At 44.8% G+C, this 21,781-nt stretch overlaps 1 protein-coding gene across 4 annotated transcripts in view; it reads left to right on the top strand.

Annotated features, from left to right (window-relative positions):
* KCNS3 (potassium voltage-gated channel modifier subfamily S member 3) overlaps nt 1-21,781 on the top strand; it is a 78,090-nt gene that overhangs the window by 39,330 nt on the left and 16,979 nt on the right. For all 4 annotated transcript variants that reach the window (XM_045286935.1, XM_004696049.2, XM_045286936.1 and 1 more), the window contains exon 2: nt 19,746-19,937. The gene's annotated coding sequence lies outside the window, so the exon portion shown is untranslated. The remainder of the gene's footprint in view (nt 1-19,745; nt 19,938-21,781) is intronic.

Below are 21,781 nucleotides of genomic sequence, written 5' to 3'. Positions count from 1 at the left end.
AGCTGACTCTGGTTCTGTTGTACGTAGGGTCGGTGTGGGTTGGAGCTGACTCTGGTTCTGTTGCACATAGGGTCAGTATGGATCAGAGCTGACTCTGGTTCTGTTTTACATATGGTCGGAGCTGACTCTATAGCACCTAACGATAATATCCTGAGTATATGGATGGGGTGAATGGAATATTTTGGTTCTTTTCTTTTCTTTTTTTTGTAAAATGCCAGTTCAACATTCAGACAGACATGTCCAGTGGGGAGTCATGTGGGTTCAAGGTACAGTATTGGTCAGGGCTGGAGGCTCTGTTGTTGAAACCATGGTGCAATAAGAAATTTCTAGAGAAGAGCAAAGTGGTCAAAGGGAACACATGGATTGGGAAAGGGTGAAGAGATGACACAGCTTAAGGTGTGTGGACTGTATGTAGGCTACGAATTTGATTTGGGTCAAAGTATTACAATAGTGAAAACATTTGTTATTGCCTTTTAAACAATGGAGAGCTATCCCCTCTATAGGAGATTCATTAGTAGTTTTGATAGATTGGGTGATTGGCCCCTGATGCCACAGGTGAGGGGAGGCAGCTCCCTTTGGGATGGACCAGTACTTTTTAGCTTGCCACAGTGGCCAGGCATGCCCTGCTCACTTCAGGAACCTGCCCGACTAGTGTGGGTATTTTACCTTGTGACTCCGTATTTGGGAAGAGGAAATAGAGTGTCATGGGAAACGCAGCACGATCATTCAGACAGGTTGGGGAGAACAAGAGTAAGCGAAGTTATTGAATGGTGGCAGCAGGGGAAGCCACCGTGACAAGTGCCGCAGAGAGAGAAGTCAGAGGCACAAATACTTCATAGAGTGTTGGGACACGAAGGTTGGCAGAGGAAAGAAGAATGAGTGAAGAATATAATTACAGGAAATTGTGTTGCACTCAGGAGTTTGGGGTTGGGAGGTCTTATTTATTTATTTATTTATTTTTATTACGTGATTTCAGTATATCCAATGAAGGGTGTTATGTGCGATAAAATAGCACTTTCATTATTTGTCCTTGATGTGCATTTTATAAAAACTATAAGGAGTCTGGTTTTAGTTTTTGCTGGTGTATAAAAAAAACCAAACCCTATCCTATAACCCAAGGCTGCTCTTCTTAAAAGAAAGTTTCTTCCACCTTCAGGTTTGGCATAGGGTTGGGTCCTTCATTATGTGTTTGTTAAGAGATGTCTGCCAAGTTTGAGTCTTATCAATGTTAAATACACTTTTGCTATTTTAATAGGTGAGCAGTAGTGCCTTAAAATAAGTCATCTTACATTCTAACAGTTGTAGGCTAAGTTGGGCAGTGTAACTGTGGTGACTTATTACCCTCCCTCACGTGAATACTATCTAATTCTTTTTATCACCTGCCAAGTGAAGCTGTGTAATGATCTTATCAACCAGCATCACTTCTATTGCAATCTGGGTTAGTGAGTGTTTTATTGGTTGTAAGCCATAGCTCCAATTTTTCTGTCTCCTTTTTTGTATTTGTTTTATGATATAACTTGATCTAATAGCATGTGTGTGACTATCTTAGAACTCACTTATCTTGTCTTTAATGAAAACTCTATTAAGGGGGAACAATCTTCCATTGATAGTGACTGACAAATCTGTTCTTTTCTTCTTTGGTGATAACAATTTGTGATCACAATGTGTTAGCACAAATTGATCACAAATTGTTATCACCAAAGAAGAAAAGAACAGAATTTTCCGTCACTACCAATGGAAGTGGCTGTGATTTTTTCATACATTTGCTATGATTTTTCATAAACTTGCTATGAATTTTCATTTTGCCAACAATGCAGTAGGTAAGAGAAATGTTAACATTTGACATGGAACAGAAGTAGCTGTATGACAAATATCAATGAACTCACTAATTTGTTAATTGATTCAACTAATAATTTTTATACACCCGTTATGTGTTAGAAAAGATTAAAGACACCGAATGCAGTAGTATATAAGACTAATAAAAAATTCCTGCCCACATGCTTATATCAATAAACTTATATCAACAAACTAGATAAAGGAAACAAAATGTATGTTTCAATGGATATCTTAAAACAGAAAAGTCATGTTGTATCCAGTCGATCAGATTAATATAGCACAGGGTTGAATTGCCTAATAGAATGTTCAAGATCACAATCTTTTCAGAAGCAGACATCTACATCATTTTTCCTGAGAAGCAATGAGTAGTTTAGAACCACCAACCTTTTGATTACCAGCCATGCAATTAACCCTGTGACCTAGGGTTCCTTAAGTCTATTTTTAAAAAACCCCCAAACCAAACCAAACCAAACAAAAACCTACTGTCTCAACATAGACTGGTAACTCTAAATTTGGAGGGGGCTGAAAGACCAAGGAATATGGTTGACCAAGCTCCTAGCTTCTGGTAAAAAAAAAAAAGTTTATTAGGGGGCTTATTTATTACATGAGCTCTGGGCAGCAGCCCAGCCCGAGTTGAGTCTCCATAGCTCCCAGCAGGGTCATAAAGCTTTGGTGAACAGAGGGGTTCAAAACCAGGATTCTGGACTTTTAAAGCTACGTCAGCAGGTGTTTATAAAATGATTTACGACGTGGAAGTGAGCGATCCGAAAGCAAGAGGGTAGCTATCGTTGGCCTTACAAAAACCTGCTTCTCTTACAGTCCACCCCTTGAGGCTGACTTTTACAATCTGGCATGCCCATCTCTTCCATGCCCCACCCCCACCCCCATGACCCCTAGAGGATACATTATAACTATGTAGGTAGTGACAAGCAGCACTGCTACCGTGGGGGCATAGACCACAGCTGTAATACAGGCAAACACAGAAAAAAACAGAAAACTGTCCTATCCCAGGGACAGACCAAGACCAGCAGACATCCTTACCAGCTCGAGGGGAAGGAGGAAGCCATGTGGCCAGAGCAGATAAGCCATTGGAGTAGTCCAAGACTTTTCTTCTCTGCTGCTTCATATGACTGAATAAATCAGGTGGTTGTGAATATAGGTGCAATATTCAGCCTTCACTACAACTCATGTCTCACCTTGAACAGGTATTATGATGTCTGGAGCTACGTGGTTCTACCTTCCTCACCTGGGTGGTTTTGCGGTAATAGCCACAGACTTTCTCTGCTGCTCACCAGAGCCTCTTTAGCCAAATTTGTTAGAGTTTTAATGTATCCCCGTATTTCTAAGGACCCAAGGAGGTAGTGGAAACAGGTCATCATACCAGGGGAAATCCCTGCACTTTGTTCACCTGGACTTTACCATGGGGTCATTCAGAGGTTGAGGTCCAGATCCCCTAATGGCCCCTATATAGGGCAAATTTCTGGTACAGTGTCCTTGGGAATCAAAGTGACGAGTAGTGGCCCCCCGTTCCATCAGGTGATGTTAGCATGAGGCATGCTCCTGCAGTCAGGTGGGCTATATGCTGAAAACAATCAGCAGCATTTGGCACTGTCACCTGTTGCCAGTGAGACATCCGGGGTCCTGTGCAGGAGGAGGAAGACAAGGGAACCTATGGGGTTTTACTTGGTTCAGCACAGACAGAAGCAGGTTTCCCCAGTATATACCCTGTTTGGGGACCGAGTAACTCCAACCATTCCAGAGGTGGTAAATGCCTTTTCATGTTTGTGAGTGGAAGGTGATTTGATGTCTTACTGGGAAACAGGCTTCTGAGATCGTCTAGGTCCCGGGAAAAGGTGATATTGTGTGCCCCTCCTCCCTTGTTTTCTCTTGTTACAGAGGATCAAGCATGCCCCCCTCTGTCTCTCATGGCTACCCAATGAGTCTGGGCCAGAGGCTCCTTGTGCTAAGGCATGCCTTCAGGACTTGGGACAAACCGTTGCCACTTATCCATTAGCTGATTTTGTGATGGACGGTGGCAAATCTGGGAGTCCAATCTCGGAAAACATCGGCAGCCATGAAGGGGAGAAAGCAGAGCAAGACAAAGAAGGATAAGTCAAAAATGTATTGTTACTTAAGGTTCCATTTCATACATGCACAGTTTTGGCTCAACCAGATGTGTTAAAACATATCTGTGCGACTTGTGAATGACTGCAGACACATTTTCTCACTGATACATTTATCTTAGTCTTTGGAGTGCATCTCCCCAAAACGTCCAATAAAAGCAGTAGCTTCCAAAGAGACCTGCTGGGCCACTTAAATCCAGGACAGAGCTGTTAGCTCAGAAAGTGTGACAACTGCTTTTGGAAATTCCAAAAGGGTAATTGATAGACTTCCTCAAAATACACAGGGTAATCATGCATGTAAATTAATATAGAGACAGGCTTAAATACTTTTCCTGCATGTAACCTGCAACTCGTAACAGGATTACACAATGGGCCAGTTCACAATTCTTTGAAGGTTTATAAGGAAGCATTAATACATCAGCCAAGTTATTCACAGATGGGAGGGGAAGATGAGGTTGGGAACATGAAGGAACCGATAAGTTTATAGACTGCTGCTTTCTGCAGCTTTAGCCAGGGAGCGGGAGGCACATGTCTGTTTGTCTCACGAAAGACAGGCCAGCCATTGCTTCATCAACAACCATGACTGAGCCATCAGCATTCTCCCATGGGCCATCAACTGTGGAGGGTGCTGCTCCTGTCCCATGTACCTAAGGAGCAAACAACTGTACCCTCACCCATGTGCGCTTATTTTGAAGCAGTTTCAGGAAAACTGTGTTGGTGAGAAGATGCCAGGACCGGTGCACTGAGGAACTGCTTCCCATCATACTTTGAGGGTAGCAGGGGCTGTTCTATGAGAACCTTGTTGGGAACCTTTATCCCACCCACCTTCCAACCCTGACCTTGAACTTTCAGCGCTTTGGCCGGGTGTGGTGTGGTGTGGTGTGTGTCCGTAAACTCAAAGAAAACGGTTAGTGTTCTTTGAGGATGCCCAAACTGCTGCATGGCTGTGGTATCATTTGAAGAGTACAGAATCCTTTGGGGGACACAGAGATGGATATATTACCTTCAGATGTGTCCAGACCTAGAGGGAAGATATGTCGAGAAAGAATAGATTCATTTTTATGAATAAAGGGTTACATGATTTGGATCTATGTGTTTTTACTTACCGTTGTACAGAATGACAGATGTTTAGAGGACAGCGGCGATGTAAAGTTTTCCCTTCTATTAGGATCATGGCTTCTCCTCAGGGGACGCGAAAAGTGGCTGCCTTGAGTATTTCTCTCCGCGGAGTGTACCTTATGTGCTTCCCTGCAGAGACTGCTGGAGAGGCTGTGGATAAAGTCGCCTGTTTTGCTGTGAGCAAGACAAAGAGACACACTTCAATCCATCATGATATTGTGGTTGTCCCGGTCCAGGTGGAGCATGGCGGTTGGGAGATTTCCAAGTAGCAGGATGGTGGGTTTTTCACAATAAACCACCTGGATCCTCCATCTCCAGAGGGACCAATCCACCTTAGTGGGTCAGCCACTATTAGCACCAATACACGGTTCCATTTCCTGGTGCCAGGTCCTGATATGTTTCTAGAACATAGTTACTAGAGATTCTAGTCTGGCGTACTGGACTACTGGTGTACTGGCCCCAGTGGGAGCCAAATTTATCAACTCCAAACCCTCAGGAAGCCCCTTAGTCCACTTTTATAGAAAACCTTGTCTGTAATGGTGTGCATCTATTGTTTCAGGACAGCATTATTTCTTTCCCTCAGATCCACAGCATGGGAGACGAAGGCAGGTCATAGTGCCATTGTGCCTCATTCTTAGCAGATCAATTGTATACACTATACAGTGTGTACTCTGGTCACTATCAGTATTTCTGGGCATCTCATATCTAGCATAGAATTTTTGTAGTTAGCAGCCTGGTTCTCTCATGTGCATGTGAATGCATTGGCTAAGCGGGTAACTCTACACACACAGGAGCATATTCTGCTCCTTCCCTGGGTGCAGTGGCTCTATAGAAGCCACCTGGTGGTTCCCAACTGGCTGTGTTCCCTATATTTGTCTGTGGATCCACCCGTTAATGGGTAAAGCTGTGTGAAGGGTTATAACTTCCTTCCCTGTTAGTGATTCCACCTGGCAGAGTGTTATAGGCACCATTTTTTGTTTCTCTATGGGACTGTACTGGTTTTCGGTTCCCCTCCACGGTTGGCACCCTGACCCTAGGGAGAATTTAGTTCCATCATACTCTGGCTACAAAGTCCAGCCCAAGCCATCCTTGGTGCTGCTTATGTGCAATCTGAAAGGCAGCCCTTCCCGGACTGTACCCAGCACTGGCCCTGTGCAACCCAGTCTTGCTTTCTTGAAAGTTGGCTACTATCCTTTGCTTCAGTTCCAAGAGGCATACTTTTTATTAGTTGACACTGGGCCACCCGGGACATGAAGACCTTCAATGACCCATGAAGACCTGCACTTTTTATGGCAATTCAGGAGTAGCGTAAGCTTGTCTCTTACGGAATGAAGGTAGTACCCAGGCCTCTCTGGACCACACAGCTCCTAGAAGTTTCACTGCTTTTCTCCGTTCCTGTACCTTTTGAGGGCTTATGGCCCATTCTCTTCTGAGAATAATACCTGCTAACCACTAGACCACCAGGGAGCATCTTCTCTTCTGTACATCAGTGATTAAAGCACCTAGGTGAGACAGTAACAGAAACATCTTCATCCATTAACATGCTGTCATCAATATTTAAAAGCCAACAGGTAGTAGCAGGGCAAGAAAAGTTAGGTCTCTAGCAGCCGTACCATGGCAAAGAGTGGGGCTATGTAGCTCTCCCTAAGGCAGTAATAGTGATGTCCATTGCTGCTCCTCTCAGATGAAGGCAAACTGGTCTTGAGAAGATGGGGCTCAAGGGATGCCAAAGAATGCATTAGTCTGGTAGAACAAGCGTAATATATTCCCTGGTCTCGAGGGTTTCTAACAGGGCCATTATGTTTAGCACTGTGGTGTGGATGGGGGAACCACCTTATTAAGCTGGTTATAGACCATGGCCATACACCAGGATCCATCTGGTTTCTTTACGAGCCCCACAGGACTTTTAAAAGCACTGTGAGCTTCCTGGAGGTAATGTACCCTTTTCAGTCCTGAGAATAGTGTCAGTGATTTCTCTCTGTCTTCAGGACAGTCCGCTGTGCCTGGCCTTGGTAGCACGATGGGTTCCTTGTTAGGCTGCTCCCTACAAGGTTTTTCATTCAAACCCATCCACTGCTCCTTGGGAAGAAAGATGAGCTTTCTGCGCCTGTAAAGATCTACAGCCTTGGAAACCCACAGAGATAGTTCTGTAAGGTCCCGTGAGCCCTAGAAGGTCATTGCGAGTCAGAACCCATTGGATAGCAGTGAGCTGAGATTGGCATTTACCACGCTTTGCAATGGCTGGAAGTCACTGCTTCCCATCACACTGTCACCCAGCCCTGCCTTCATCATGCACACCCACAGGTAGAACTCTCCAGCAGAAGTGATCCAGGCCAAACCCTTAGACTACACTCCCACCCCACAAAAAAACAAGCCCTGCCACTGAGCACGTTCCACCTCATAGTGAGCTTATTATAGGGTGTCTGACTCTATAGATAGGTATGGGAGCAAACAGGGTCTATCAGCGTAGTGCCACATGTCTTGTCAGTAGAGCGTCTCCCAGGGAGTCAGCAGAGAGACAGAGTGTCTCCCGTCTCCAAGGAGGAAATACAGGAGTTCCCAGAATCCTTAGGAGAAGGCCGTGCTCACACAGAGGCCTCATTGGCTATCACCTGATTGACAGCCTAGACTCCACCCCTTCACTTGTAATCCTATCAAACTGACAACAGATTATATAACTACCACAGCAGCCCAGTGCCTATCCGGCGGTGCTACCAGCACTCCTTAGAATATACTCCAGTCCTCAGGAAATTTGAACTTGGCTTGTCGTAGGGGAAGTACATGCTATTTATGGGACCTGGAGGGCCTGACATGCACAGACAGACTTTCCTCCATACCCATCAGTTGCCAGTGGGAAATTTGAAACTACTCAGGATTTCCAAAGACAAGAGTGCACTCTATCCTCCTGCCATGCAGAGCCAGGTCATCCTGTGACCTCAGTGTGAGGCCTCTGGTTCTCCTACAGGACTCCAACCCCATGGACTGGTGAGGTCCACTCTGAGGCAAGGGACACTTCCTCCCAAGTGGAAGAAGGACCCAGAAGGTGATATTGTTGCTCAAGCTTCAAATTTTTCTAAATTGTTACTACCATTTTCACAACTAAGTCCACCTTCAGTGGATCATCAACCTTTGTTCTATTTTCCCATAGCTGGGACCACGTTTCTCTAACCCCCTCAGTTTCACTTTGGTCTCCTGATCAGAGCTGGGAGCTGCGTGTAGGTGCTGCAAGAGAGTGAGTGCACCTGTATGATGCTCCCTTTCATTTCTGCAGCAAAGGAGTCCTTGTCTGTATCTATCATGGTTTGAGGGAAGCTTCTTTGGACTAACTGTGGCACAGGCCCTGCTGGGGATCTACCACTTTGCTGTCAAAGTGGGGAGCAGGGGATGAGAGAAAAAGGGAGTAGAAGGCAGCCAGCCTCAGAAAGTGGCTTCCCTGCATGCCGCACATGCAAGTGCTCCCAGCATTCTCTGTGCCTAGCCCTTGCTTACTTTTGCTGCTCTTGAGGCCCTGCACCCAGAGACACACTGCGCCTTTCCAGGCTCTCCAGCTTATGAAGGGAAGGTGGCAGCAGCAGTGGTGGCTGATGGGTGTGTGGCTGGGCTCCTTCCCTCATGCTCCATGCTCTCCCTGTGTGCGTTTCCCAAGCTCTTTCCTCTCCCATCTCTATCACTTGTGGCCACACACGGTCCTCCTGCAGGGCTCTTCCATGGGCTTTGGTGGCCAACTGGGCATTGGTAACCAGCTGAACTTTCCAGGGCACCAACCAGTTTTCTGCTATTGCCCCTCTCTTAGATCGCCCGTACCCGACACACACACATACACACATGGATGAAGGGACATGCTTTTCCATAAGCATGCTTTGATTTTTGGTATGTTCAGGGCATCACCACGGTCATCTTGGAGCCCTAATGCATTAAGCATATAGGCCAGGCCTCCTCATGTAGAGGTCACTGGCTAATCGGGGATTTCTCCTATGGCTGTTGGCCTTTCTCCCATGGATGCCTCTCTCCTACGAGCTATTTCTGTGGCCTCCTGGCTTGCTCACCAAGCAGCTTGACACAGATCATTAACTCGAAGTTTGCCTCCAACTATGGAAGAAGCCAAGAGACTGTCGAGTGGGACTGGCAGCTTTACGGTAAAGGCGTTCATTAAGGCACTTACTTGTGAGGTGAGCTCTGGGTGGCAGCAGGGCTGACTTAAGTCTCGCCCCTCCACTGGCAGGCAGGGGCTTTTATAGCCTGGGGGAGCTCAGGGGCTCCATGCTCAGACTCTGGACTGCAGCAGGTATTCTATCAGAGTGACTTAGCAAGCCAAGGTGAGCCGGAGGAAAGGATGATGCGGAGTCCGTTTCTGCTGCACCCATCTGCTGTTGTAGAGGTGCTTCCTGCTCAGAGAGGAGAACTGGCCCATACCGTTTTCAAGGCTGGAAATCTTGATAGAAGCAGACTGGGACATCTTTCTCCCGTGGAGACACTGTGGGGGTCCCCACTGCTGGCATTTTGATTGGCAGTTGAGGGTTCAAAAAAGCAGGGTAGATATAGGAGTTTTAGGAAGACTCAGACTCAAACTGCCATTGCCTCAATTCTGACTCTTAGCGACCCCATAGGACAGAGCAGAAGTGGGTTTCCGAGATCGTAACTCTTTAAGAGCGAAGAGAGCCTAGTCTTTCTCCCGCGGAGAGAGACTGATTGCCTTGAACTGCTGCCCTTACGGTTAGCAGCCCGTTGTGTAACCATGGCACCACCGAGTAACCAGTGAAGGTTTTAAATAGGGTAGCCAGTGAACACATCAACAAGAAGTATCAGTTGAGTAAAAACCTCAAGGATTGGAGGAAAGAAGCCAGGCAGCCTGTGGGGAAATAACATTCTAGGTACATAACAGGCAGCAGAAAGGCCTTGAGGTGTACTTAACCTTCTTTTGTGCTCTCTTGGGAAGCCTGTAGGCCACTTTAAAAAATAACATGCTTACTGGCAAAAAATAAATGGTACAGGACATGAAGGAATCCAATAGTATTGAAATATTAGCATATTAAAGCAAGTTTATGATATAGTAATGTATGCATTTATTTATTAAATCATTAGATGAGATATAGAAGTAGGTCTATGACTATTGTGATTTCAAAGTAATAAGAAGAGTAAATGACATTTTGAGATATTTGTGCAATACTGATATGATATAAAATGATTAGGGATTGTTCTTGGGGCAGAGTCCAAACCAAACCGAACTCACTGCCATTGAGTCAATGCTGACTCATAGTGACCCCTGTGGGTTTCTGAGACTGTGATTGTTTATGGGAGTAGAAAGCTCAGTCTTTCTTCCACAGAGCTGCTGGTGGTTTTGAACCATCAACCATATGGATCACAGCCCAGCACATAACCGCTAGTCAAAGGTACTAACACTGATCTGACCCAATGCCAGTGTTTTTAATGGATGGAGTTGTCAAATTTCATTTAAAGATTACTGGAAGTGAAAAGTTTTCCTCACAGCTCAGTTCAAGGACTTCCTGAATTCTTTCTATGGACCCTTGCTCTGACTGGTAAGTGGCGGGCATATTAAAACCCGCTATTGACAAGTCACTTCTGATTCCTGGTAACTTCATGCGTGTCAGAATAAAGCTGCATTCCACAGCTATTTTCCTATACAATTTTTATCTTATTTATCTATTTATTTTTAATAATTTTATTGGGGCTTCATACAACTCATCACAATCCATACATACATCAATTATATAAAGCACATTTGTATATTTGCTACCCTCATCATTGTCAAAACATTTGCTCTCCACTTAAGCCCCTGGCATCAGCTCATTTTCCCCCCTCCCTCCGGATTCCCCTCTCCCTCAGCGCTCCCCCCTTCCTCATGAACCCTTGATAATTTATAAATTATTATTTTGTCATATCTTAACACTGTCCGACGTCTCCCTTCACCCACTTTTCTGATGTCCGTCCCCCAGGGAAGAGGTTATACATAGATCCCTGTAATCGGTTCCTCCTCTCTATCTTCCCCCTCTAGTATCACCACTCTCACCACTGGTCCTGAAGGGATCATCAACACAGGATTCCCTGTGTTTCCAATTTCTTTTTGTACCAGTGTATATCCTCTGGTCTAGCCAGATTTGTGAGGTAGAATTGGGATCATGATAGTGGGGATGGGGGGAAGGGAGGAAGCATTTAGGAACTAGAGGAAAGTTGTATGTTTCATCATTGCTACCCTGTACCCTGACTGGCTCATCTCCTCCCCGCGACTCTTCCGTAAGGGGATGTCCAGTTGTCTACAGATGGGTTTATACAGTTTTTAATGTCCAATTTTGGGCTGCTAACCACAAGGTCAGCAGTTCAAAACCACCACCCATTCTGTTGGAGAAAGATGAGACTTTCTATTCCCGTAAAGAGTTAGTCTTGGAAACACCCGGATGCAATTCTACACTGTCCTATAGGGTCGCCATGAGTCAGAACTGACTCGATGGTGGTGAGCTTTTTTTTTTTTTTTTCATCCTTGTCTGTGTTTCAGATGGAATCAACTGCTTGCCATTTCTGGTCACGAGCTCTGGGTGCATTGGTGCACCCAATATGATCCTAGAATATAGCCTAGCTATTTTAGGAATACCACTACTTTGGAGCGGTTTTTATATTTTTTACTGGTTTCACATAGCTAAGTAGGTCAGCAGGCCAGGAATATGGTTCTTTCATCCAGTCTCCCGGTCTAGTAACATGGCCTACTAGAGTAGGACAGTACAGACAATATTCCTTATATTATAAAAACAAAGATTCCATATCAGTACCTCTAAATCACAGCGCTACATCCTGGCCCAACGGAACTACTTTTGACTCTCTGCACCACAAGCTTTCTTTCCCTCTTGTCTTTGTGGGTTTTTCCTCCATGTGTTAGTCCAGGTTGACTAGAGAAACCAATCCAGGAACACTCATGGTGTGTGTGTGTGTGTGTGTGTAAGAGAGAACTTTATATCAAGTAGTAATTATGCATCAATAATACTTCCCAGCCCAGTCCAGATCAAGTTCATAAGTTCGATATTAGCCCATAAATTTCTCTTCACACTCACACAGCACATGAAATGATGTCAAATGCAGGGAGATCCACAGGCCGGTGGGTGGAAAGTCCTGTGGATCCAGTGGCAGTGGACATAACTCCAGGGCTCTGGCTGTCATCAGCAATGTTTCATGTGGCTTGTTAACAGGAATGTGTAGCAGAGAGGGTGTGGTCCTCCTCCCAGGAGAAAAAAGAGGAAGTCCCCAGAATCCTCTTGGTGGGTGTTACCTTGTGACCTGATTGACAGGCTAGATTCCATCCCTACATTCTATTTATCAAGTTGACGTGAAATTATGTAACTACCACACTCCCCTTGTCTCTACTTCTACTCAGAGGACCTCCACCTCCTCTGAACTTCCCAGTGCCTTCTCGATACTTCTTTGCACCTTGTATGACATGCATGTATTGACTGATTTCTCCTCCTGGGAGCTCTTTGGGGGTTAGCCCCGTGTGCTGTCTTTTGTTCTCCATAGTACCTGTCATGAATCAAATGTAAACGAACAGCAGTTTATGATGCCTATAAATGAACCATGGGTACATTGGTCTGGAGATGGTATTACACTCGTTCTGAATGGCTGAGAGAAATGTCATTTTTATTAACCTTTCAAATCCAATGGACACTTTGCTTTAGAAAGCATCTTTTGGTTTTCTCTGAAAGGAATCATTATCAATTTATTTCTAGTCACTGAATATGTTAGGCTCTAAAGAAATATTTATTTCCTTCTTGGGGAGGACACTGCTGTCCCCTCCCCCAAATCATTGTGAATCCAAGGATTTCTCAATTCTTGAAATTTGATCATGTGGAAAAACAGTCTTCATAAACCATTCTTTGAATCCACTGGTAGATGTTGAAATTTTCAGCTACTTTGGATTACAGGATTTAGGTATTAAGTGTAATTATTCTACCATCTTAAATCCAACTCTAGTTTGATGGTGCTAATTTAACTTTATTTAGGAAAGACACTGGACAACAATTCTCATTAGCTAAGCAGGAAAGAGGTAGGGATGAATTAAACCTTTAATTGTTACTCCTCTCATAAAAAGCAAAAGCCAAAAAAAACAGCCTCGGTGGCATGGAGTTGATTCAGAATCATAGTGACCATAGAGAACAGGGCAGAACTGCCCCTGTGGGCTTCTGACACTGAATCTTTATGAGAGGACAAAGCCTCCTTCTTCTTTCTTCCGTGGGGTGGCTGGTGGTTTTGAACTGCTGACCTTGTGGTTAGCAGCCCAATGAGTAACCCACTACACCACCAGGTCTCCTTAGAATGTATTGAAAATTGGTCTGTGATTGCTGACTAGTGGTTAGCCTATAGTGGTTAGAATACAAAACTGACATGTATTTGAATTTTTCTTGGAACAGTGACAGGTTTCCACAAGATTGGCATTTGGGCCAGACTGGGTATGTTTCCTGGGAGTACGGCTGCCTGCAGAAAGTTGTGTTGTTGGATACCGACAAGGAGACTTTTGACGTATAGTGATCCTCTGTGACAGTGTAGGGCAACCCCACCGTAGAATTCCCTAGGCAGCCATCTTTTTTTCAAAAACAATTCTATTGGTATCTAATTCACATATCATATAATTCAATAGTTCAATCACATCAAGAAGAGTTGTACACTCATCCCCACCATCAATTGTAGAACATTTTCTTCATTCTTGTACTCATCATTATGAGCCTCCTATTTCTACCAACCTCCCGGCCATACCCCCAAGGAGCCATTTGTCCAGTTGCTGTCTCTCTTGATTTACCAAGGCTTCTTCTTCATGGAAGTACACCGCCAACCTTTCCTCCTTTGGGTTAGTAGCCAAACCATTATGCCGCCAGGGCTCTTTGCAGAACACCGTAGCAGGCCATGCATTTGAAACTAGATTAGTGCCTGCACGTTGCATGCCATCTGACACCACACATGTTAGAAAATGCACGGTCGACTTAGAGAGAAAATCGCTAGCCTCAACTGACATGAGACAAGCTCTGAGTTTCCACAAAAGGTTAACTTACTTTTATCTTCCTTCATTAAAACAAAAACAGAACAACAGGTCTCCTTATCTGACACCAGAAATCCCGTGGAATTCTAAAAGAGCACGTGTTTGAGAATGTTCTCAGCTTCAACAGCGTAGGCAGCACCCTCAGTTGTTCTGTGTTCGGACCCCGTGGGGCCTTCCGAGTCTTGCACAATGGTCAGAGGTTCTTCTACTCTGCTTGTAGGGCAGTGGTTCCACCCATGGGTGTGTTTGCTCTCCTGGGCCTTTGGCCATGTCTAGAGACATATTTAGTCATCCTGAACTGGTTGGGTGGGGGTGTTGGTACTGATATCAAGTGGGTATAGACCAGGGACCCTGCTACATATCCCGTCATGCACAGGATAGCTCCACAAGATGGAATTGTCTGGCCCCAGATGTCATTTGTGCCAAGTTTGAGAAACTCTGCTGTAGAAGGGTGAAAGGTCAAGGTAGCCTCGGGGAAGTTGACTAGCTGCCAGGAAGGAGCTCAAAGGGACCATTTGTCTAGTAACCTCATCATCAGTTCAGAGGCTAGGTCTTTTGCGACTTCAGAAATTCACTTCTAGGTGTTTCATAGCTGCTTGACTTTAGGGAGTTGGAATCAATGGAAACACAGTAAGCTGGGTCAGTAGACCTCGATCTCCCTTCCTAACCTTTACTGATAAATGGAACGAGCCGACAGCCTGGATACTTGTGTGTTGGCCTGAATAGCTCCTATGCTTGCTGCTGTCAGAACCCAGGTCATTAGGAGGCGATGGCGGGACTCAGCAAAAGGAAATCATCAATGCGAGGAAGGAGGCCTGGGTAGTGCAAGCTGTCTACACATTTGGCTGATAATTGAAAGGTTCGACCTTCTAGTCTAGCTGGAGTTGCCCAGACTGAAAAACCTGGTGACCTAACCGCGCCCACCCCTCCCCCCCAAAAGTCATTATTGAAAACCATATGGTGCATGGATCTGCTGGGACACATGGAAGTGCCGTGGACAGGGATTGACTCAAGGGCACCTGGTAGTAATGATGGAAACTCTGCTGAGTTGTCAGGAGAAGGCTCTTCTCCTGTCGGCCGTGCAGAAATGGGTCTTGGCAATCAGCTTCGGTCTTTGACACTCCTCCACCCCCTCTGGTTTCATTGCTGACACACTGCCTTTCATCACGCACACTGATTTTCTTAATTAAACTACCCTTTACCCTTGTTGGCTTGGGGCCGCTAATTTTGTTCTATAAAACAATGTGTTAAGCACCCCTAAGTGACAGGGATGCTAGGCGTTGGGATGATCAGAATGTTATTAAGAAACTTTTCATAACTGGAGGCTTTTTCCATCTTAAGGAGGGCTCCAACATGCCCACATGTCCAAAGAAGAAGATGGGCAGGTATACAGAGGATGGTGTGCTGCGTGCGCCCATTGCGGTACCTGCTCCCTGCTGCAGAGTCACACCACGTGTCTTCTTTGTTTGGGTAGGCCCTGGTTTTATACTCATTTTTGGAAGGCACTCTTGTTCCTGTGATTCTGAGTCCTGGAAGGGCTGGGAGTCATTAGCAATCCAGCGTCCGGTGAGCAGTCCATTGGCTTTTGCTATGGTGGTGTTCCAAGATTAGATGCCAGGTTTCTTGATGATGAGAGAGTTTGGGATGTCATCAAATCTTTATCTTTTCTCTCCCAATAAGAGCAGCTGTCATTTCCCTCTGGCCAGGCTAGGGGAAAGTGCAAGGATGATGCAAACTACGCTGCGTTTCGTTGGGAAGAGAGGAATTCTACAGAGGGGAACAATACTGAGTGAGCTTGATGGGTTTTGCCAGAATTCCTCTGAATTGCCCAGCAAAGTTGGAATCCTGCTTAATTATTAAATCATAAAACATTATTTCCTTGTTTTGAACAGGTCAGCATGAGTAGGGAGGTTACAATCTATAAAAATGGAAATGTTCAGTGGGCTTGTTCAAAAGGAAGGAGTGAATCTTTGGGATCTACATATTTTCTTTTTCATCCTCAAAGCCTGTTTTGGGGCCACCATCTGCCTACCTTTCCTGATCCTTTCTTGCCCTTCTCCAACAGCTAAGAGTGGATGCTGAATTTTGATACTAGCTGCAATCAGGCAGAGTTGAGTTTGCATTTTCCTTGTGATCTTTGTTAAGTGAGGTGCTTGGGAAAAATAGTTTCCTGAGTAGAGGGTGAATTTCTACCCTAATAGAGCCATAGGACTCCTAAAGACACAGTTGTGAGCATGCTTGGCTGCTAGCCAAAAGTTTGGCACTTTGAACCCACTGGCTGAGCCACAGGATAAAGATGTGTCCACTTACTTCTGAAAAGAGTGCTATTATTATCCAGTGCAGCTCGTGGCACCCCTAGGTAAACATTACCCTGTTTGCAATGTTTGCCTGGTCTAGCGCCATCCACCAAGCCATTCGATCTCGAGGGTCTTGCTCTTTTGTGCCGCCTCTTACTTTCCAAGCATGATGTCCTTTTCCAGGGACTGGGCTCTCCTCCTGATGACATGTCCAAAGAATGTGAGAGAAAGTCTTGCCATCCTCATGTCTAAGGAACATGCTGACCGTACTTCTTCCAAAACAGATTATGTTTGTTATTTCAGGAGTCTTTGTAAGCACCATCATTCAAATGCATTGATTGAGTCTTCTCCAGTCTTTCACATTCAATGCCCAACTTTCACATGACTATGAGGTGATTGAAAATACCCTGGCTTGGATCAGGTGCCACCCTAGTCCTCAAAGTGGCATCCTTATTCTTTACCACTAAAGACGTCTTTTGGAGCAAATTTGCCCAATGCAGTAAATCTACATCATTTAAATGAAGTGCATGATTTTACTTCTTGACTGCTGTTTTCATGGGCATTGATTGTAGACCCAAGCAAGATGAAATCCTTGACAACTTCAATCTTTTCTCCATTTATCATGGTGTTTGTTGCCCTAGTTGAGAGGAAGTTTGTTTTCTTTATACTGAGTTGCAGTCCATCCTGAAGTCTGCAGTTTTTGACCTCCATCAGTCAGGGCTCCAAGTCCTCTTTGCTTTCAGCAAGCAAGCTTGTACCATCAGCCTTTCACCGGTTGTTAATGAACTTCCCTTCAATCCTGACACAGCATTGTTTTTTCATATAGTACAGACTCTCAGAATATTTGTTCAGTATACAAATTGAGTAAGTATGGTGCAAAGATGCAACCCGGGAGTATACCTTTCCTGAGTTTACACCATGCAGTGTCTGCTTGATCTCTCCCAACCACTGCCGCTTGGTCTCGATGTGGGTGCCACAGGAGCACGAGTTGGTGGAAGGATCCAGACAGAGGCATATCTAAGGTCTGGTGTGTGTTCTGGGCACCACTTGAAGGGCGGGGGAACCACCGAGCAGTCTTTATTTGCCATTGCAGTTCTCGTCACCAGCTGTGAGATCATTCAGCAATTTAAAACGAATTGCTTTTGGTGTCATTGCTCATAGATGCACTTCTGAATGCACAGGTAAAATGAACTCCTCCCAAACTGGGATTCTTGGCACTTGCAGTGGTGGAGGATACAGATAGTGTGTTTAAAACTTTTAGGACAGAGGGGCTCTATAACTGCTAGTTATTTGGGTTCCCAGTCATCTAGAATGGGCATACCTTAAGAGCGGGAGAACTGACATAGATGTGCACTGAGGGGTACTGACAGCTGTTGCCTCTCTTTCATTGATCCAGTTCTTTTGGATGAGAGCCACAGGGGTCGAGAATGGGGCAAGGCATGGGAATTATGAAAACAACAGGCTGGAATGTTGTTTGTTCATCAAATATTGGCTCAGAGTGCAGGAGATTCCAGGGTCTAGTTTCTGTTTTTGGTTGTTTTTTTTTTTTAAAGATTTAGTTACTGTCCGAGTCTGTCTCTGTCCTTTCTTTGATGAGTCAGTACAACTTACTGCTAGGAAGGGGGTGGGGTTTCTTAGAAATGCTGCGTAGCCGAAACACTTCATTTTTTTCTTCATTCATTATGAAAGCAGTTATTTGCAGTTGATTAATTATCTCCCAACCATATTTCTCTTCCCTCCCCTGAGCCTGTGCTACGTTTGAATGGCACCTAATGGGCAGGGATGAGTGTAGCGTGTGCACGAGCTGTTCTGTGAATGAAGTGTAGCAGCATTTCTGTGTTTCATTGAACGCAAGGATATGAGGCAGATCCAGTGATGTGTTGCCCCGGGAGGCTGTGACCGAGGACGTGACCCCTGTTGCAGTATGTCTACTTCCCCTGCCAGGAGTGTTATCTCAGAAGTTCAGTCCGGGTGGAGTTGTGCTTCACCTCTGGATCCTTCGCCTCGACTAGGGATAGAAGTCCACCCTCCACAGAGCCACGTGTGCTGACGTTGCCCTGCTCATCCTTGGGCCCAGCTCAGAACTTATGTTTCTTTCTCTCCATTACCCTGTTGAAGGTGTTAGATCACCATTACTTGGTAATTATTATTATTTTTTTTAAGTCTGTGAGCTCCTGGGGGCCAGGAGCTGTAGCTTGCTTGTAAGCCCAGTGCTTAACAGCATGTCTGGCTCTAATGAGTGCTTGTTCGCAACTGGCATTGCCAGAGGCACGCTTTTCAAGCCTTTTATATCCTTTCTGAACTCAGACTAGTCTTTTCTTCTCCCCTTTGCTCCCCTCTCTTGGGCCTTGAAGCTGATTGGAAAACATGCACATCAGTGGATGATGCTTAGATGCTAGTACAAATCTATGGGTGTGTATCAACATGAGGCAAGGCACACTTGCTTAGAAATTGACTTTGTTTTTTCTTTCTTTCTTTTTTAACTTTTCTTAATTTATTCAGACAGAGTAACTGAATTTTATCTTTTTATTTATTTTACATTGAACTTAAAATACTTCCCACACCCCAGACATGCACACAAGGTACTTGCATTAACCAGAGGACTCTGTGTTATCCAGTTTAGTTGTTTCTGATCTATTAAATATAAAAGCGAGTAAATAAAGCAAAATTGAACTTGGCCTATCTTAGAAACATATCGATTTCAATTTAGTTCAGGGATGTTAATTCTAGGAGGGCAGCAACAGACAGAATTGGGTCTCTGAAATGGTTATTGAAATGCATTCATTTAGATGTTCCTATCTTGGGCGAATTAACTAGAAAGACAATAGTGTGAGAGTTGTATGATTGAAGCCCTAATGCTAGTGTCTAGTTTTAACTTTAGAGTCTCTGGGTGGTGCCTATGGCCAATACATTCTGCTGTTAACCTGAAAGTTGGAGGTTCCAGGCTAGCCAGAGGTGCCTCAGAAGAAATGCCTGGAGATCTACCTTTGAACATCCTTAGGAGCACAGTTAAACCCTGGCACACACGAGGTCACTATGAGTAGGAAAGGACTTGACAGAAATGGGTAGTTTTACCTTTGGCTGTTTCATTGGCCTCTAGGTTCATGGCTTCGATCAAGTTCTAAGAGAGGTTGGGAATTAGGTCCTGTGGCTTTGTGATGGCTGCCTGTCCACGTGTCCAACAGGAGGATGGTTTTACAGGGAGCAAATCAGAAACAGATTGGGCTCTACGACAGGGTTGTGATTAGTACAGGGCTCAGAGCATGGAGTCTGAGGCAGGGCATTGTGGATGTGTTTTCTCCTTGGAGTTAACAATTTCAATGTTTTTTTCCGCAGGTGAAAGTGATTTCCCTTTGATCGCCTTGGTCTACACAACCAGAGAACAAAATTCGTCTCTTCTTTGGGGGTGCTTAATCCCTATGTGCACCACAAATTGCAGTGGGGGAAGAAGGGTGATGCTTCTTGGATGAGGATGGAAATCCCACCCGGCAGGATGAGGTCAAAGTGTGTGACCTCGCCACCACAGAGGTAAGGCCCCCCTCTCTCTGCCATTTTCTCTGGTGCCTGATCAATCACAAAGGAAGAGAACAAATGGAGAAGGGTAGCCGTAGAGATGAAATTTAGACACCGGGGTCTATTCTGCTTGTTGAATCCACTGGGAATCGGTAACTTGTCACTAAAGGAGAAGGGGGACAATCATTCTGAAAGGATTAGATTGGAATGGTATTGGGAGAAAGAGTATACCGACTTGGAAAATTAATTCATTTATTTATTTAATTTTACATTTATAGGTTAGATGAGGAAATAGTACAACCGTTAGGCTAGGAGACCCTTCATTGATGTACATTTCAGTTATTCTGGTGTAAAATAGGTCATGTGGAGATGGGGTTGGTGAGGATGTAGGAAGGTCTGGCTCAGACCACAGGCCGGGTAGTTTATTGAACGTACCTGGTCTCGCGGCAGATTTTTGTTTGATTCACTTAATGCTTACAACTTCTTGGAGTAATTCTGATTGAGTTGTCTATATTCCATATGGACACGAGGGTTCCCAGGCATTCCTGGAATTCAGAAGGCTATGGCTATACGGTTTCCCTGAAGAAGTGTGGAGACAGGAAGCTTCAGACAAATGCAGATTGCTCACCATAGTCCATTTTATTTGTTTAAATCACTTCTTTGGCTATTGGAGACAATTTTACTATTCCTGGTCAAGATCAGTTTGATAGCTCTTTGGAAAAAGCAATACCAGCTTTTGGTTAATTCCTTCAGTTATATTACATTCTGGGGAACAATCGAAGCCCCCATGACTTATCGTAGAGAGAGGAAGTTCTTTACTCTCATAAAGAGTAACAATCTCAGAAACCCACCACAATAGTTCTACCTTGTCCTGTAGGATGACTGTGAATCACTTGAGGGCAGCATGTTTTCAGTGTGGGGAGCACTTTGAACACGGAGCTGGGATATAGGGGATGATCTCTCCCACAGAGTCCCTTAGAGTTTTGCTGAGGAGACACACAAGTCAGCAGAGTTCAGCTCCACAGGGAGCCAGGGGGCCTATCTAAACACAGTAAAGGATCTTGTGACGTTGTGCCAAGTGCTAGAATAAAGGTGTACCCAAAGTACTTTGGTAAAAAGTGAGTTGGGAAGGGCTAATAATTTGACCTAAAGCGGCCTTTGTGCAATAGTGGGTTATATGTGGAAGAGAGATGAAGCTTTCTGCTCCCATGAAGATTTACTTCCCAAAGGGGTAGTTCTACTCTGTCTATAGGGTTGCTATGAATCAGAATTAATTCAAGGGTAGTGAGTTTATTAGTTTGGCTTAGGGACATTCCAGTTTTCCCAAACTCCCTCCTCCCACCATCACAGTACAAGCATTCCTCCAAGTATCAAAGTTCACTCCGAAATGTGATAGTGTCGCTGCGTCAAGGTTAAGGCCCTCCTCTTCTGCTATGTCCACATGTTCCAGGTCTGACTGCAAGGGCCTTTGCTTTTGATGAATAGGACAAGTTTCTGGCTATTTGGTCTACTGAATCAGAGGTGAACTTTGTGAACTACAGAGATCTGGGTGATTTCTAAAGAGGGGTAGCCACACTACATACAGGCCCAAAGGGGGTGGTTACAACTGTAATAGGATTCTGCCTGCACTAAGGGATGGGGTAGAGGAAGCAGGAGAGTGGCAGGGAGTAGGGGCAGGGCGGTGGAGGGAGCGATGTTATTGGCTTCCTCTCTTTTGGTTGGAAGGAGGTTTTAGGTGTGCCTCCTGCTTTATGTTTTCAGGACACTTTAAAAAAATCATTTTATTAGGGGCTCATACAACTCTTATCACAATCCATACACACATCAATTGTGTAAAGCACATTTGTACATTCATTGCC

This window comes from Echinops telfairi, unplaced genomic scaffold, assembly GCF_000313985.2.
Source record: "Echinops telfairi isolate 266 unplaced genomic scaffold, ASM31398v2 ScPeMD7_9;HRSCAF=40, whole genome shotgun sequence".
Lineage (NCBI taxonomy): Eukaryota > Metazoa > Chordata > Mammalia > Afrosoricida > Tenrecidae > Echinops > Echinops telfairi.
The sequence above is the reverse complement of the archived record's forward strand: the minus strand, read 5'-3'. Positions and strand labels throughout refer to the sequence as shown.